This window comes from Ahaetulla prasina, chromosome 5 (genome assembly GCF_028640845.1).
Source record: "Ahaetulla prasina isolate Xishuangbanna chromosome 5, ASM2864084v1, whole genome shotgun sequence".
NCBI classification, from domain to species: Eukaryota; Metazoa; Chordata; class Lepidosauria; order Squamata; family Colubridae; genus Ahaetulla; species Ahaetulla prasina.
In genome coordinates, this window is record NC_080543.1 from 74,131,453 (window position 1) to 74,146,570 (window position 15,118).

A 15,118-nucleotide genomic window follows, 5' to 3' on the forward strand; every position below is an offset into this window, starting at 1 on the left:
CCCCTATTCGGTCCTCCAGGTGGGAGGGAGAAGAGGAGGAAGATAATACAAAGGGGCCAGCTGGAGGAGATTCCCAGGGCGGAGAGATTTCTGAAGGCCCAGAGCCGGGAAACCTCTTCCCAGAGGCAGCTGAATTGGATGGGGGTCGCACGCCACCTACTGATCAAGCAAGGCTGCGCAGGGGAAGGAAAAAGCCAAAAATTCCCCCCATATCAGAGAAATTTGATGGAAATGCTAAGGAGCTGGTACTGTTCCTGGCGATAGTGAATGACCACATGATAGACTGGGGGGAAGATTATTGGTCACAGGCGGCACAAGTTAGAGCTGTGACCCACAACTTGACCGGAAGAGCAGCTGCATGGTTTGTGTCACTATATACCAACCACTCCCCCTTACTGCAAAACTACGAGCATTTTATTACTGCCCAGTTGGATGGCTCTGTGGCAGGGGGAGGACCCGCCCATTTCGTAACAGAACCCAGAGAAATGATAATAGGAGACCATCGCGAGATCCTAAACTTCATAGTAGCCCCAGGGATGGACCAACCCCTGTTGCTAGGGTTGTCATGGCTGCGGAAGTGGATCCCCCATATTAACTGGAGGACGGGAGTCTTACGTTTCCGCTCTAGAACACTAAAAGAAAAAAAAGAGAAACCAAGGAGGGATCTACCGTGGCCATGTTCCAAGATACGATGGGGGCAATGATCGAACGGATAGACAGGGAGGAGAGGATACCTAAGGAATACTGGGACTTGCGAGAAGTCTTTAGTGAGAAAGCATCAGACGTTCTACCTCCCCATAGGCCTATTGACTGTGCCATAGACATCCTTCCGGGGGTAAAGCTTCCAAAACCAAAAGCTTACCCCATGACCCAAAAGGAATTGGGGGAGCTACGCAAATTCATAGACAAAAACTTAGAGCGGGGGTTTATCCAACCGGCGAGGCCTCGTTTGGCTGCGCCAGTGATGTTCCGAGAAAAGAAGGATGGCTCTTTTCGTCTGATAGTTGACTATAGAAACCTTAACGCGGTGTGCGCCGAAAACATATACCCCATGCCGCTCATGAAAGATATGTTAGCGCACCTAGCGAAAGGAAAGTTTTTCACCAAATTAGACCTACAAGAGGCTTACTACAGAGTTCGTATAAAGGAGGGGGATGAATGGAAAACCGCTTTCAACTGTCCACTAGGATGTTTCCAGTTTCAAGTACTGCCCTTTGGACTGCAGGGGGCGCCCGCAGTTTTCATGCAACTGATAAATGAAATACTCCATCAGCATTTGTTTAAAGGAGTTCTTGTCTACCTTGACGACATACTTATCTACACAGAAACAATGGAAGAACATATTAAACTAGTAAGAGCTGTTCTCAAAAAGTTATTATCTGCAGAACTGTATTGCAAGCTATCCAAATGTGATTTCCATCAAACAAAAATAGACTACATAGGGTACCGCATATCGGCGGATGGATTAGAAATGGACCCAGAGAAAGTGAAAGCTGTCTTGGAATGGGGCCCCCCCCGCACACGCAAACAGCTGCAAAGTTTTTTAGGATTTGCGAATTTTTTTTTTATTGAAAGAGTTTTAAAAAACAAAAACATTTTTCCCCCTTTTTTCCTCCCTCCCTCCCAAAAACCCTTCCCCTCCTCCCCGGCTTCCGGGTCAATCCTGGTATTGTTATACATAAACCAAACATAGAATAAAATTTTCCCTTCCAATCCAAATAACCACATCCAAAGCTTTTCATCTCCCAACCCCCTCCCCATTACATAAAATAACTTTCTAATTATTCAAAGGCAATCTGATATTTCTTAATCTGATATCTATTTTGTAGATAATCAATCCATTTTTTCCATTCAATTAAATATCTTTCCTGCGTATTGTCTTTTAAAAAAGCTGAGATTTTAGCCATCTCAGCCAAATTAATAACTTTCAGTATCCATTCTTCTATTATAGGTATCTCTTCTTTCTTCCAGTATTGTCCAATCAACAGTCTTGCTGCTGTTATTAAATTCAGAATCAATTTAGTCTTGAGACTATTGCTCTTCTTTACGCTTAAGAGCTCCTCTTGTCACCCTTTGCTCTTGTGGTTCCTCTAATACTGGCTCTTGGATCACCACGCCTTCTTGAATCTCTTGAAGTTTTTCTATCACTTCTGTTTCAACTTTCAAGACTGTAGAAAGAAAATCCTTTGCCTTTAAAACAGTGTCAATTCTGTATCTCCTTCCTTGATAAAATACTGTCAGTCCAACTGGCACCTCCCATCTGAATTGAATCTGGTGTTTTTTAAGTTCTTGTGTAAAAAAAACAAATTCCTTCCTATCTCTTAACATCTTGGAAGGAATCTCTTTCAACACCTTCAGCTCCTGTTCTCCAATTTTTAAAGTTGTCTGATATGAAACTTGCAAAATCTGATTTCTCATAGTCCTTTTCACAAAATAAACCACAATGTCCCGAGGAAGCTTTCTCTGTCTTGCGATCCAGGAATTAACTCTATATATTTTATCAATTTGGTAAGCTACCTCTTGGGGTTCCACTTCAATAAATTCAATAGCGCTTCTGATATAATTTTTCTTAAGTCTTCTCCTCGCTGTTCTTGCATACCACGAATTCTAAGAGCTCCTTCCATAAGTTTATATTGTAATATCACAACCTGATCTTCATTTTGATCCACTTTTTTCTGAACACCTTGCATTTTATCTTCTAAATGCTTATTTGACTGAGAGATCTGTTGCATTTCCTCTTCCAATCCCTCAATTTTTTTACTCAGTCTTTGAACTGCCATGAGAATATCTTCTCTTATTTTTGCATTAAAATTCTCCATCATCTCTTTTTGCCTATCTTCAGAAAGTTTTAATTGTTCTTTCAATATTTCCTCAAGACTTGGTTCAGATCCCCTTCTTCCAGAAGGCTTTAAAGGTTTAGCTGCCATTCTGTCTTCAAAAAGATCAGGAATTTAAACTTAACAACTTTCCTTTACTCCATTCAGTATAAGAGAACTCCGTTTGTAACAATCCACAAATAACGCTACTTTGTTGTACTAAAAATGTTTACTTTCACTTTCAGACACCATTTTAAAAGTCAATTAATCAGAGACAAAGAAAGGTTTCAGGTTTCAAAAAGGGAGTCGGTACTTGCCGTGTTGATTCTACATCAAAGATCGAACGCTTGTGAAATTCCCGTCTGCTTAGAAAATCAATCAATTTAATAAGTCCTTTTGAGCAGAAGCGACTCTCCTACTCTTTTTTCCTGAAAAAAAAAAACAGGAGCGCGTTTGAAATTGGAGGTAGTGGAGTTCGGCGGGATAATAAATCCAGGAAAATTCGCTCTTAAGAGCAAACCCCCTGTCTATATCTACCACTTTTCCACAGCTCTGCATAATCCTCTTTTGCCCAGAGGGTATGCTAAGGTCAGTGAACAGTGATTTATACTGTTTCACTGACTTTTACAATCTTCTAACGCGGAGTGCCCTGTTAGAGCACCCAGTAGGAGCGGTGACGTCACTGGAGCCTCCAGGATTTGCGAATTTTTATCGTCAATTCATCCCCTCCTTTGCTCAAATTGCGTTGCCAATAACCAACCTCTTGAAAACTAAAGGAGATACAAAACCCAAACCATCGTTACCTCTCGAATGGACAATGGAATGTCAAGCAGCGTTTGAAAAGTTGAAATGACTGTTTGCCGCTGAACCTATTTTAAAACACCCCGACATGGATGTTCCTTTTGTGATACAAGCGGATGCCAGTGATGTAGCAGTCGGAGCCATTTTACTCCAAAACAATGCTGATGATAAACTACAACCTTGTGCTTTCACTTCTCGAAAATTGACTGAAACTGAAAGACGGTGGGCGATTTGGGAAAAAGAAGCATTTGCAGTTCATTGGGCCCTTCGCACATGGAGACAATTCTTGGAAGGTTCGAATCATCCTTTTGAAGTGTGGACTGATCACAAAAATTTAGAAGCCCTAAAAACTCCTAGAAAACTTTCGCCTAAACAAGCATGTTGGGCTCAATATTTTAACTGCTTTAATTTCACCTTACATTATATTCCTGGAGGAAACATTTTTTTAGCAGATGCTCTCTCACATTTGCCCCAATACAACAGCACTCGCTCCGAGGTGGTTCGCCCAATACTTCCTGTTCAGCAGTTGGCAGCTCCGGCTATAACTCGAAGCCACACCAAAACCGAAACATCACTCCCAGATGAACTAACCAAGTTGTTTAAAGAAGCTTTAAACTCTGATGACTGGTACTTGGTGCATTGCCATGAATGCACACTCCGTGATGGACTGTCTTGGATTGGAGTGAAACTATATGTTCCTCTGTCACTCAGAGAAACCATCCTACAACGATGCCATGATGCCAAAATGGCAGGACATTTTGGATTTGTGAAAACCTTGCATCTTCTTAAAAGACAATTTTGGTGGCCAAGTCTTAAAAAGGACATTCAATCATATATAGCAAGTTGCCCTGTTTGCGCATCATCTAAAAGGCCTCCAGGTAAACCTCCTGGCTTACTTCAAACAGTAGCCAAGCCGGGAGCCCCATGGAAAGAAATATCCATGGATTTCATAGTTGAACTACCTGAAAGTTCAGGCAATACTGTGATATGGGTGGTCACTGACCTTTTCTCCAAACAAATTCATTTTATTCCATGTTCAAAAATACCCTCCTCAAAGACTTTAGCGAAGCTTTTTGTACAACACATTTATAGACTCCACGGAGTTCCTGTACGCATTATCTCAGATCGAGGAGTTCAATTCACTTCTCAATTTTGGAAAGAATTTTTGCGACTGCTTGGCTCCACCCAAGGATTAAGCTCCTCCCATCAAGTTGTGAACGTTCGAACTCTGTACTAGAACAATATCTACGTTGTTATATTAACTACCAACAAGACAATTGGACAGACCTACTACCTTTTGCTGAAGTAGCCTACAACAACTCAATTCATAGTAGCACGGGATTTACTCCTTTTAAAATAGCTTCAGGCCAAGATTTTGTTCCTATCTCTGAACTTCCAAAGGAAGAAACCACTGTTTCCTCTTTGTCAGAATGGATAGATCAAATACAAAGCACATGGAAGATGACTCGCAAGGCGATCGACGACGCTCACCGTGCACATAAAAAACAAGCAGATAAAAAAAGATCCCCTGAGAACAAATACCAAGTGGGAGATAAAGTTTATCTCTCCACCAAATATTTACAAACTACTCAGAAATCTAAGAAACTAGGACCTAAATATGTGGGGCCTTTTTCCATAGTGAAGATTATCAACCCCGTGACTGTACAGTTAGAATTACCAAAAACACTTAGGAAAATTCACCCCGTTTTCCATGTAGTCTTGCTGAAACCAGAACACACGTCTACTTTCCGTGCGAACCATACACCCCCTCCTATACCAATTCTCATAGAGGGTGAACAACATTTTGAGATAAAAGAGATATTAGATTCAAGAAAACATAGAAATAAAATTCAATATCTCATTGCTTGGAAGCACTTCCCTTTGTCCCAAGCTGAATGGGTAAACAAAGAAGATGTTCGTGCTTCGGAAAAAATAGCACAATTCTATAAAAAACATCCTAACAAACCCTAACTTTTCTCTTTTCTTTCTAGGACTGACGTCCTTGTTGCAGGAGGGCCGAATGTCAGCCTCCACTCCAATCTTTGCATAATTTTTGTACAATTTATATTCAGTAGATAGAATGTAAAATGCTTCTTTCTGTAATGTAAAATAGTTAAGGAAATGAGATGTATCATTGCACCATACAGGGTAAGGGAAAGGGGCCTATTAAGAGTGTCAGCTGACATAACAGTGGGGGAGGGGTGATTAATGGCTGAATGTTAAGAGCACGGGCTTTTCCAACAGATACTGCATTCCTAAGATGATTGACAACTAGAGACCGGCGGAGGAAGATTACCACGGGGGGCCGAGAAGGAGCTGGCATTGGACCAGACCAGCCTGACCTCCTGAAGGAGGAGGGACAAATGGGGAGATATGATATGTTAGCCATATTTTGTCTCAGATCCAACTTTATACTGCTGCAATCCAGATTGTAATTAGTAAAAGTACTTTTCTTTATTGTAAATGAAGTCAAGGTGTATTCTTTCCTAGTTATAATCAGAGGCAGCCTGACATAGTTTCTTTATCAGGTTGTCATCTGAATCTGTTAAAATCTCATCAAAATTCGTTAGGTTATTATAAAAGCCTTCTGTTTTAACATCATTATCATATCTGGATTGTATTTGCAAGTATGCAAACCAATTCATTGTTATAGCCTCTGCCTCTAATTCTAATTTGGATTTTAATTCACTTTTTCATTCAACAATTCATTATATCTAACAATATGTTCCTTTTTAAATGTTATTGAGTAAGAGAATGCCTCAACGGGTGAAACCCACATTGGAATTTTTAAGAAGTGACTTTTCTTAATCCTTTCCCAATTTAATAACATTTCTCTGACTATATGTCTTCTAAAATAGCCCTGTGATTTAGCTTGTCCATACCATAAAAAGGCGTGCCATCCCAACAACAAATCATGGCCTTCCAGAGTTAATATTCTATTATTTTTTAGGGTTATCCATTCTTTAATCCACATCATATTTGCTGCTTGATAATATAGTTCCCAATTTGGTTGCCCAAAACTGCCTCTAACTCTCTTATCTTGTAATAATTTTATTTTTATCCTTGCTTTTTTCCCTTGCCAAATATATTTCAGCATCGCTTTATTCAGCTCCTCAAAGTACCCTCTGGTCAATTTAATAGGTATAGTCTGAAACAAATACAGAATTCTAGGTAATATATTTATCTTAATTGTTGATATTCTTCCCAACAAAGACAATTATAGATGTTCCCACTTAATCAAATCCGCCACAATCTGCTATTTGAGTTTACCATAGTTATTTTCTTTTAAAGTGCTACACCTTGGAGTAAGATATATCCCAAATATTTAACCTTATTTACAATCTGCATCCCAGAATATTCTACCAACTCATTTTTTTGCTTCATCAAGATAGTTTTTGTCAAAATTTTCATTTTATCTCTATTAATTTTCAAGCCTGCCACTTTCCCATATTCATCAATTCTAACAAACAAATTATAGATTCCAAAGGATCCTCAATAATAAAAACCAAATCATCAGCAAAAACTTGAAGTTTGTGTTAAGTTCGGGCAATGAAGAGGCAGGAGACCAGTGAGTGACAACAGCTCTTTAGTTTATTGTGACCCCAGCAAACACAACCGGAAAAAAACCCTCTTTAAATACTCTTTTGGTTGAGGCTTCAACCAATCAGCAACGTGCAATTTTCCCGCCCAAAATTCCCTCTCAAAGTTCAAAATACATTACACTCCTTCCCTCCCAGAATGCTTTGTACCTCTATTTATATAATATTTGCATGCTATTTCTCTACGTAATCACGCAGGTAGACAGGGCGTCTCCTAACCCTTTCTGACCTGCGCAGTTCATTCTCTGGGAGAGAGTCGAGCTGGTCGGAGGGACTGTTTGTTCCTCCCAGCTCCTCCTCTGGGCCGTCCGGCCCTGGATTATTGGCTGAGTCGTCCCTGTTGCCTTCAGGAGGAACCGGTTGGCGTCGCTGGACTTCATCGGAATCAGATAAGTCCTCCGCTTGCCTCGGGTTTGAGTCAGCTGCAGATTCAAACAATTGGTAGTCAGGGCCTGGTTGTTTGGTTTCTAGTTTGTTTGGTATACGTTTTCTTAACTGGTCTATGTGGCGTTTCCATACCCGGCCGTCCTCCATGTCTACTACGTATGATTTGGGTCCGGTTATGCCCAGAATTTCCCCCTTTAACCATGTTGGGCCCTCGCTATAGTTGTGTGCCCATACTGGGTCACCCACTGTCATTTCCCTGGTTTTTCCTTGAATACCCTTGTACCCGTCTGGGTTTAGTAAGTTGGGTTTAGTCGGTCTAGTGGGCACCTGAGTTTTCTGCCCATTAAGAGTTCCGCTGGGCTGCGGCCAGTTGTTACACAAGGGGTCCTATGTTGGACGGCCAGGAAAGTGTCTATTTTCGTTTGCCAGTCGCCTGGACTTATCCTAGATAGCGCTTCCTTGGTGCTCCGAACGAAACGTTCTGCAAGTCCGTTCGTCACCGGGGGGAAAGGCGCCGAGAGGACATGTCTGATGCCCTCTCCCGCTAAATACCCCTCAAACTGGTTTGCCGTGAATTGCGGGCCGTTGTCAGAGACTAGGGTGTCGGGCAGGCCGTGTGTTACGAATAGATGCCTTAGGACTGTGATTACTGCTTCGGCTGTTGTGCTTTTCATGAGGATGATTTCTAACCATTTTGAGTACGCATCTACTACAATTAAAAAGGTCTGCCCATGGAACGGCCCCGCAAAATCTATGTGAATCCTGGACCATGGCCCCTGGGGTTTCTCCCACTCTCTAACTGGGGCTGTAGCGGGTAGCGACCTCGACTCTTGGCAGGATTGGCATTTCCCTACCCTGTTGCTGATGTCCTTATCCATTAAGGGCCACCATACATAACTCCTCGCTAAATTCTTCATCCTCACAATCCCTGGATGGCCCACATGCAACAGTTCCAACACATTTTCGCGCAATTTTTCTGGGATAACTACCCTATCCCCCCATAACAGACACCCCCCTTGAACCGACAGTTCTGATCGTTTTTTCGCAAAGTCTTTGAAACACTCGCCCGGCGCAGCGGGCCAACCCCTTTGCACCCAACCGATTACAGTCCGTATTGTAATTTCCCTGTAAGATGCCCTAGCCACCTGTTTGGATGTGACTGGGCCAGAGTCCAAAGAGTCAATTAGCAAGACGGGTGTCCCCGGGGTGGGGTCTTCAATTGTCTCTGGTAAAGGGCATCTGCTCAGAGCGTCCGCATGCCCTAAGTCTTTTCCTGGGTGGTGGAGCAATTTGTAGGAGTATGCCGCTAGGAAAATAGTCCATCGGGTCAGCCTGGGAGAAAGTGCCACGGGGGTTGGGCGGTCACCCGCTAAGAGTTCTAGAAGGGGTCTGTGGTCCGTGACTATCTCGAAATGTCGCCCGAACAAGTATTCGTGGAATTTCTTAACCCCGGAGACTATGGCCAACGCCTCCCTATCTAGCTGGCTGTAGTTCCTTTCCACAGAGGACATCGTCCGGGAATAATACGCTATAGGGGCTTCTGTTCCATTCGGTAACCTATGGCTGAGCACAGCCCCCACCCCATATGGTGAAGCATCGCAAACTAGTACTAGTGGCAACGTGCCATTGTACTGGGTGAGGAGGCTATCGCTGGACAAAAGGTTTTTTACCCCCTCAAATGCCCTAGCCTCTTCTCTGCCCCAGGACCACACAGCTTTCTTTGCTAGCAACTTATGTAGCGGTTCGGCTACTGTTGCTTTATTCTTCAAGAATACCGCATAGAAATTAACAAGCCCCAAGAATGCCTGTAATTCCGTTTTATTTTGGGGGGCTGGGGCCTTTCTAATGGCCCGTACCTTGCTCTCCGTGGGGTGGATCCCTTCCCTGTCTATTCGGTATCCTAGGAATTCTACAGATTTCACCCCAATTTGGCATTTGTTGAGCTTAACTTTAAGCCCAGCAGACCTAAAAATGCCCAACACCTTCCTTAGTTTTACCCCGAGTTCCTCTAAGTTTTCAGCTGATACCAATACATCGTCGAAGTATGGTACCACTCCTGGTAGGCCCTGTAATAATCGCTCCATTAGGTTCTGGAAGAACCCCGGGGCCACGCTAACTCCGAACTGGAGTCGCATACATTTGAAAGCCCCGCGGTGCGTGACAATTGTCTGCGCCTCAGCTGTGCTGCTATCTACTGGTAGCTGCTGGTAGGCTTGGGCCAAATCGAGTTTGGCGAAGACCTGCCCTTGCCCTAATGAGTGCAGCAAATGTTGTACCACTGGAACGGGGTATGCACTTTTCTGCAATGCTTTGTTAAGCGTTGCTTTGTAGTCAGCGCAAATCCGGACCGATCCGTCCGGTTTGACTGGGGTTACTATGGGTGTCTCCCATTTTGCATGATCGACGGGGACTAGTATTCCCTGGCTTACTAGCTTGTCTAATTCTCGGTCAATTTTGGGCTTTAGGGCGAATGGAACCCTCCTAGCCTTTAACCGGATGGGGGCGACTTGGGGGTCAAGGTTGAAAGAAATAGGGGTCCCCACGTACTTGCCCAGGCAATCCTTGAAAACGTCCTCGAACTCCTTCAGTAGTTCGTCTCTGAGGATGACGTCGCTCCTGTGGACCCCGGTCACTCCCATGCCCAAAGCTCGGAACCAGTCCAGCCCTAGCAAGCTCGGTAGAGTTCCGTTTACTATGGTGACTGGCAGGATCTTTTTGAATTGTCCATATTTGACTTGGACGGATGTGCTCCTCGAACAGGGATCCGATTCCCTTGGTAGTCCTGCACTCTCAGCTTCTGGGTTTGTAGCTGACGTTTAGCGATCGCTGGCAAGTCTCTCACGATGGTGTCCCAGGACATAATTGTGATTGACGACCCAGTGTCTACTTCCATTTGGCACTGCACCCCTTCAATGTAGACTTGGGTAAATATTTTCTTCTCTAGTCATGTCGATGCGTGGCCCACTCTCACAGTGGTCTGGTTTAACTTTGCGCCCTTTTTAAATGGACCAATCCCGGGCCGCTTCGCTGCTCCCGCGCTCTGATTGGTCGGTTTGAATTTTTGGCGGGAAGGTTGGGGGGCTCGGCAGGCCCGAGCTATGTGTCCTTTTTTTTCACACCGCCGACAAACCGTGTCCTTGAATCTGCAGTTTTGCCGTTGGTGTTGGCCCCCACAACTCACATATTCGTCCCGGTCACCTCTCTCCAGCCTCCTGGTGTGGAACACCTCTTCCTCTTCCTCACCTTCCGATTCGGCCTGGACTTCCTCGCTGTGGACCGGTGTAGTCTTTGTCCCGGCACCCTGCGTGTTTGGCTTTTGTAAGGTCTCCGCCGCCTTGGTGGACATCTCGTGAGCTCTGGCTTCGTCCAGGGCTATCGCTAAAGTCAGGTTGCTTTTAGACAGCAGCCGCCTTTGTAGTCTGATGTCCCTGACCCCACAAATGAGTTGTTCGAGTAAGGAATCCTCCAAATCTCTACTCACAGTGGTTTGCGGCTTTCCTCAACGCGGCCATGTACACGCTTATCGATTCGCCCTCTCGCTGTACCCGTTGCCTCAACTCGAACCGCTGGACGAACTTTGAGGGTACCGGTGCGTAGTGCGCTCGAAGTGTTGTTTGTAGTGTCTGCCATGGTACCGATTGTACCGGCGTTGGCTCTGAGAGTGACTCCGCCGTATCGAAGACCTCTGGACTGCAGTGGCTCAGGAAGTATGCTCGCTTCCGATTATCCGAGATTCCCTGTAGTTCGTTTGCTTCGAGGAAACACTCGAAACGAGCCATGTACGACCCCCATTTCTCCTTTGCTGGGTCAAATGGCGCTGGCGGCGTGTAGCTGGACATCGCTATTTTCCGCCTTCGAGAACTGGCTGGGTTCGCGAATTCCTGGTTCCTTCAACTCTTTCACGATCTCACTGCCTCAACATCCCACCTTCGTCGCCAATGTTAAGTTCGGGCAATGAAGAGGCAGGAGACCAGTGAGTGACAACAGCTCTTTAGTTTATTGTGACCCCAGCAAACACAACCGGAAAAAAACTCTCTTTAAATACTCTTTTGGTTGAGGCTTCAACCAATCAGCAACGTGCAATTTTCCCACCCAAAATTCCCTCTCAAAGTTCAAAATACATTACACTTTGTATTCTTCCTTCTGAATTTTCATGCCTTTTATTCCCCTTTCCTCTCTAATATTTCTATTCAATACTTCCAAGGTCAACACAAACAGCAGTGGTGACAGTGGACAGTCTTGTCTTGTACCTTTTCCAATTTGAATCGCATCCGTCAATTCACCGTTTATCTTAGCTGATTGTTTATAGTATATAGTTTCTATTGCTTTAATAAATCTTTCACCAAAGCCCACCATTTGCTTAAATTGTAGGAAGATAAAATGCCAATTAATGTTGTCAAATGCTCTTTGTGCATCTAAAAAGATCAACACCATCTGTTTTTCGGGATGAGCCTCATAATATTCTAAAGTATCCAAGACTACTCTCATATTATTCCTAATTTGTCTTTTAGGCAGAAATCCATTTTGATCCAAATGTATAAATTCATTCAAATATCTTTTAAGACGTTCTGCAAGTATTAAAGCAAATATTTTATAGTCTCAGTTCAACAGGGATATAGGTCTGTAATTTTTAACTTGATTTAAGTCAGAGTCCTTTTTTGGAATCAAAGTAATATAAGCCTCTGTCCAGGTCTCGGGTATTTTCCCTTTCTGCATCACTTCATTCATAATCTCTAAAAATGGGAGACCCAGTTCTTGAAATGTCACATAGTATTCAACTGGCAATCCATCTGGGCCTGGAGCTTTCCCTTTTTTTTGTTTTTTCAGCGCTTGCATTAATTCCATCATTGTTATATTTCCCTCCCTTCAATATCTTTAGGAATCTGAGGTAAATTTGCTTTATTGAAATATAGTTTCACATTTTCCTTATTGATTCCCTCTTCTTTATATAAATGCGTATAAAAGTTCTGAACAATTCTTTTCTTCTCTTCGTTCATAAATTGAATCTGGCTGTTGCAATCTTCTAAATGTGAAATTCTATGTTTTTCTTTCTCTTTTTTAAGTTTATAAACTAGCCATCTACCTGGTTAGCATTTTCAAAATAATTCTGTTTTGCCCCTTTGATTTTTTGTGCTAACTCTTCCTTTTCAAGCAAAGCCATTTTGTGTTTAATTAAATCCATTCTCATCTTAATATCTATCTTCTCTGGAAATCTTTGTAATTCTTGTTCCCATTTTTTAAAGTCATTTTCTAATATTTTAAAAGTTTGTTTTTTCTTACGGTTCCTTTTCCCTACATAGTCTATGAACAAACCTCTTACATATGCTTTCACTGCATCCCAATGGTTTTGTATTGAGGTATCTTCTTTTTTGTTTTCTTTGAAGAAAAAGGTAAGTTCCTTCTCTAATTTTTGTGTAAGTTCTCTATCTTTTAGAATCATCGTATTTAAAGTCCATCTAGATCTTTTCCTTTGGCCTTTCCATATCAACATCATAGTGGTCTGCCCAGGTATTGGCTTCTATATCAATTTTTCTTATATTGCAGCTCATTTCTGTTGTCATCCATATCATATCTATTCTAGACCAAGATAAATGTCTACTTGAGTAAAAGGTATATTGTCTACTCTACTGATTCCTTTCTCTCCATACATCTTTTAAATTCATTTCCTCCACCTTTTTAAAAAGGGACTTTGGGAGGGTCTTTCTATTTTGCCTAGTTGTTTCTGAGTTTTATAATCCATCTTTAAATCAACAACACCATTCCAATCACCAAGGATACATATATTTTCATAATCCAATTCAACAATCTTTCTGTGGAGTTTCCTGTAGAACTCTTCTTGATTGTCATTTGGAGCATATATTGCTACTAAAAGTATTTTTTTTATTGTCATCAATTGTTTCCAGTATCAAAATTCTACTACTCTCATCAGAATATACTAAATTTGCCCTAATAGGCTCTTTTATATATATGGCTATACCTCTTTTCTTACATTGTGGTAATGATGTATATAATTTTCCCAATTTTGGTTGTGTTAATATTTGTTCATGTTGTTTTATAATATGAACTTCTTGCAAGCATATTATATCCAATTTCAAGTTTTCTAATTTATGAAATATTTTCCTCCTCTTAATTGCCGAATTTAATCCATTAATGTTTATTGATATCAATTTCCTCTCCTCCATTTCTATGTTTTATACTTAGGGTTTATCGCTCTTGTCGATCTTGGTTCACGATGAGGCTTAACTAAAATCGTGCCACCTACACCTCCTTCTTCTTTTTGTAATAAAGCCGCTAACTCTGACTCTTGAAGTTCAATCAGTGAAACTTCAGCGCTTGTCTTTCCTTTCCTTTGTTTTTTTTATTGAAAAAGTTTTTACAAAAAATTTCACCCCCCTTTTTTTCCCCTCCCCCCACTCCATCCCCTCCCCCTCCCTCCAAAACCACCCTCTTCCCTCCCCCCAACTTCCCAGAACAAACACAAGGTATAGTTCAAAAGAAAAAACAATCATTCGCTAAATTTTCCCTAACACAAATTATAATCCCCCCCTTCTTCTCAAATCCTAACTTCCCCCATAGAAATCAAAGATAAATACATCCTAATCATTCAAAAGCAATCTGAAATCTCTTAATCTGATATCTATTTTGCGTATACTCAATCCATTTTTTCCATTCAGTTAGATATTTTTCCTGTGTAGTGTCTTTCAAAAAGGCTGAGATTTTAGCCATCTCAGCCAAATTAGCAACTTTCAATATCCATTCTTCTATTGTAGGTAACTCTTTTTTCTTCCAGTATTTTCCTATCAGTAGTCTTGCCGCTGTTATTAAATTTAAAATCAACTTAGTCTCAATTACTGTACAGTCCGTTATAATTCCCAATAAGAAAAATTGCGGTAGGAACTTTATCTTCTTTTTCAAAACATTTTGTATAATCCACCAGATCCTTATCCAAAAAGCCTTAATCTTCTTACAAGTCCACCAAATATGAAAATATGTAGCATCATCACAATTACATCTCCAACATTTCGCTTGCATATCTGGATACATACATGATAATTTCTTAGGGTCTAAGTGCCACCTATAAAACATTTTATAAAAATTTTCCCTCAAGTTCTGTGCTTGCGTAAATTTAACATTTCTAACCCAAATTTTTCCAAAGTTTCCAAATATATTGGTTCTTGAATATTTTGTGCCCATTTTATCATACAATCCTTTATTAAATCCCTTTCAGAGTCTATTTCTATCAACACATTATACAATCTCTTTATATGCGCCTGAGTTTGATTTATGATTTGTTTTACCAAGTTTTCTTCATTCTGCATGATACCAATTTTCTGATCTTCTTTCCACCTAGCTCGTAATTGCCCATATTGGAACCAAGTATAGTTTCTCCCTTCTTCTTTTAATTGTTGCAAGGATTTTAATTGTAAATTACCTCTCTCAAAATATAAAAGTTCTTTATAAGTAATCATTTCCTGTTTCTGTTCTATATTTATATTCTCTATTGCATGCCTGGGA